Below are 4,830 nucleotides of genomic sequence, written 5' to 3'. Positions count from 1 at the left end.
TGTTCACTCCTGTTTCAGAACACTCCTGTGCAGCTATGGGGAACATCCGGCTCCTGTGCCATATAAGGCCCATGAAATTATTTGGTCTGGCCCTGCCAAGGCATTAGGGGCGAGTTCATTAAATGTTTGACCAAACATAGCAGGCTCATTTTTAAGTTGACAATTTTGTATGGCCTGCGAATGATGTTATAAATATCCAAATGGCCCTTGGCGGAAAAAAGGTCCCCCACCCCTGCTCTAGTGCTAACAGGCTCAAAGGCCAATGCTTGTTCTAGAGAACACAAGGGCAAGTTAGTGTAGTTTTTGTCTTCCTCGAAGGCAGAATTAATTCACTAACTCCCCACAAGAGCATGAATAAAATATATAGGCTGGCAACCCAGACATAAGTGAAAATATTTTTCAGCAGGAAATAGCAAGCAGCATGAGAAGGAACAGAAGATAAATCAGGCACAGGAACAGGCAGATAGCACTGAGGCAGTAAATCCCAGCCAGCATTCGTTTCCCAGATTGGAAGCTCCCGCGTGTCCCTTTCCAGGGGTGTCTACAGACAATATGGCCCATCCGACCCACCCAGACCGCGCTCATTCATCATCCACAGGCACCCTGTGCTACAGGAGCCCACGCTTCTACCACCCCACCTCTGTTCTGGAGATATTTTTCTCTTCGTTTTTCCTCACCTTACTTTCTGTTCAGAATTCACTCATCATCCCTTCTGTCCCCCACCCAAATTTTGCCTCTCCTCAGAAGCCACCTTTTTGGTGAAATGTTCCTTAGGACTCACATTAGTTTCTTAGGGCTGCTTCCACAATGTACCCCCAAACTGGGTGGCTTAAAACCCACAGAAATTTACTCTCTCACAGGTATGGAGGCTACAAGTCCGAAATCAAAGTGTTGGCTGGGTTGGGGCCATCTGGGGGCTCCGAGGCAGAATCTGTCCCATGCCACTCCTCTGGAATCTGGTGGCTGCCTTGGCGTTCCTTGGCTGTAGACACATCACTCCAGTTTTGTCTCCATCTTCACAGAGCCCTCTTCCCTGTGTCTCTCTGTGTCTTCACAGGAGCTTCTTGTGAGAATACCAGCCATTGGATTTAAGGCCCACCCTTCTCCAGTATGACCTCATCCTAACTAACTATATCTGCAAAGGCAATATCTCCAAAAAAGGTCACATTTTGAAGTTCCGGGGGGACATGAATTTTGGAGGGACACAAGTCAGCCCAATATAGGAGTAAACCCCACATTGATTATGTATGAATTCCTCCGTAACCCCCACTAGCAATTTTCCATATAGTCTGTCCCATTGTGATCTAATTACTGCAAATGCACATCTTCATTCCGAAGCATATTCTCAGTCCCTTGAGAGTGAAAACAGAGTTGTGCGCGCCTCCATTATCCGAATGGTGATTGGCACAAGTGCTCCCTCGATCAATGTTGTTGATTGATAAAGACCTGTGCATTGCTTTGTCATTTAAATAGAGGCTCTTTAGCCACAGCTTAGCAAGCACTCCAGGCTGGCACATGGAATTCACTTTTTTTTTCCAATTTCATTTGCTTATGTTTCCCTCCTCCACCCCTCCCCCCAAATTTAAACTCTCTTGTCTTCATAAGACACTTTGGCTTACAATAGAAATATGACACCTTTCCAAAGTTTCACAAACAGGGTCAGAAGGCATGGCGTTTCTTTGCCCCCGAGGTCATCACTTAAACAATGTCAAGGAGCCATACAGATGTCACAGCCAAGATAGCACCTGCCAGTACCTGCCAGGCATTGTCGTCAACCTGTCTGAGCCTCTACTCAAAACCCACGCAGAGGCCAAGTTATGATTAACTTTACCTAATTGCAGAGCAGTGGTTATCCACCAGGGTGAGATTTTGCCCCCAAATGGGCAGTTCACAGCATCTGGAGATAGTCTGGTTGTCATACTGGGTGTTGGGTACTACTAGCCCCTCGTGGGAGAGGCCACGGAGGTTGCTAGGCACCTACAATGCACGGGACAGCCCCCTTCACAACAAGGAATTATCTGGTCCCAAACACCAAAATGTTGAGAAACCTTACCAGAGATTATTCTACACCTGATTTTCTAGACTCGCCGTCAGCCATCTGTCTGCTCAGTTGGAATGTGGAGCACAAACTCATCAAGGAAAAGGAATATTTCTCAACCCTTTTTTTTATCATTACCTTCTCCACCCCAGAAGCTTTTTTGGGACATTTATTCCTAGTTGTGCCTCCTCCACCATGAAATTTTAATATCATAGATATACTGTATAACTGTTTGTGTACTGTGTGTACATCTGTGCTTCCTATACACTCAAATGAAACACTTTGGCTATAGTAGTTATTGGAGAACAAACAAATATTTTAGCAGGAAATAAGCTAATCTTTTAAAGAAGATTACAGCATTTTAAAATTGTAGTAAAATACACATAACACAGAATTTCATCTTGCAAAACTGAAACTCTACATATAACTCCACATCCCTCCCTCTGAAACCCAGCCCCTGGCAACCACCACTCTACTTTCTGTCTAGATGAGTTTGTATATTTGGCTTATTTCACTTAGCATAATGTCCTTAGGTTCATCCACGTTGTAGCATATGTGAGAATTTTCTTCCTTTTTTTAAGGCTGAATACTATTCCATTGTATGTATATACTACATATTGTGTATTCATCTCTCTGCAGATGTTTGGGTTGCTTCCACCTTTTCTTTGGACTTTATTTTTTATTAAATGTATTGGGATAACATTGGTTAATGACATTATATAAATTTTAGGTGTACACCTTTATAACACAACATCTGAAATGCTGAGAGAAGCAACAAAAGTGAAATACTTTTACCTATTTTTATTATCTTGGCAGGATCCATTTCAGCTTCAACCTTTTCTGGCTCTTTGTTCTAAGCCAGTGCGAGGAACATTCTTCAGGCTCCTATTTATTCAGAGAGATGCAATGTTTACGATACACCAACCTCATAATCCCACCTCTCATAGTTCATTTCACAAACATGTTTGGGTACTTGCTATGAGTAAGGAACTGTAACAGATAAAGAAGAGACAGAAATGATACCTGTTTAATAAGCATGTTGCTACTATGTGATAGAGATTGTGGTAAGTGCTTTCTATAATTATCTCTAACTTCATGACCCCCTGAGGCAAGTATTTATTATACCTTTGGTATTGTTATTGTTATTCACTGACACCTAGAAAGGTTTGGAGACTTGTCCAAGTATATGGTCGAAGTAGGATTCAAACCCAGGAATAATTAAGTGCAGACTCCAAAACTGACCCAAGAGGCTGAGCCACCTCTCAATTTCAAAAGGTGAGTAAGACTCAGTCCCTACTCTCATAAAAGTAATGGCCTCCTGGCTGTGGGTGGCATCTACCAAGTAACCAGATGATGAGGTGCTAACACAAAGGTGCTTTTAAAAAGGTACACATTCCATAAATTTAACTAAGGAGGTAGTAAAAGACCCATACTCAGAAAACTATAGGACACTGAAAAAAGAGATAGAGGAAGACATAAACAAATGGAAGAATATACCGTGTTCATGGATTGGTAGAATCAACATCATTAAAATGTCCATACTACCCAAAGCAATTTATAGATTCAACTAGAGGCCCTGTGCATGACATTCGTGCACTCCGGGGGGGGGGGCGTCCCTCAGCCAGGCCTGTGCACTTTAGCAGTCCGGAAGCCCTTGGAGGATGCCCGCTCCCTGGGCCTAAGCTGCAGTTAGACATCCTTAGCTCTGCCGCAGAGGTGGGAGAGGCTCCTGCCACTGCTACTGCGCTTGCAGCCGCATCAACCCGGCTTGTGGCTGAGTGGAGCTCCCCCTGGGGGAGTGCAATGACCACCAGAGGGCAGCTCCTGTGTTGAGTGTCTGCCCCCTGGTGGTCAGTGCACGTCATGATGGGTAACAATAAATGCTATAAAAGAAAATAAAGTTAGGGTACAGTGAGTAATGGAAGATGCTATTTCAGAAAAGTTAACAAGAAAAATTCTTTCTGAGATGAATTACAAGAAAATATCATGTGAATATATAGGATAAGAGTGTTAAGGGAAAAAGGCACAGCAAGTTCAAAAACTCAGAGATTGAAACAGGCATATAGGTCAATGGAACAGAACAGAGAACCCAGAAACCAACCCAAGCCATTATGCTCAATTAATATTTGACAAAGGAGGCAAGAGCATACAGTGCAATCAAGACAGTCTCTTCAATAAATGGTGTTCAAAAAATTGGACAGATACATGCAAAAAAATGAAACTAGACCACCAACTTACACTATACACAAAAATAAACTCAAAATGGATAAAGGACTTAAACGTAAGGCGGGAAACCAGGAAAATCTTACAAGAATCCATAGGCAGCAAAATATCAGACGTATGTTGTAGCAATATCTTTACCGATACAGCTCCCAGGACAATGGAAACTAAGGAGAAAATAAACAAATGGGACCACATCAAAATAAAAGCTTCTGCACAGCAAAAGAAACTATCAACAAAACAACAAGGAAGCCCACTGCATAGGAGAACATATTTGCTAATGTTATCTCCGATAAGGGTTTAATCTCCAACATTTACAGGGAACTCACACAACTTAACAAAAGGAAGATAAACAATCCAATCAAAAAATGGGCAAAGGACTTAGACACTTTTCTAAAGAGGACATTCAGAAAGCAAAGAGACATATGAAAACATGCTCAAAGTCACTAATCATCCGAGAGATGCAAATCAAAACGACAATGAGGTAGCATCTCACACCTGTCAGAATGGCTATCATCAACAAATCAACAAACGACAAGTGCTGGAGAGGATGTGGAGAAAAAGGAACCCTC

This window comes from Myotis brandtii, unplaced genomic scaffold (genome assembly GCF_000412655.1).
Source record: "Myotis brandtii unplaced genomic scaffold, ASM41265v1 scaffold410, whole genome shotgun sequence".
Classification (NCBI taxonomy): Eukaryota; Metazoa; Chordata; class Mammalia; order Chiroptera; family Vespertilionidae; genus Myotis; species Myotis brandtii.
The sequence above is the reverse complement of the archived record's forward strand: the minus strand, read 5'-3'. Positions refer to the sequence as shown.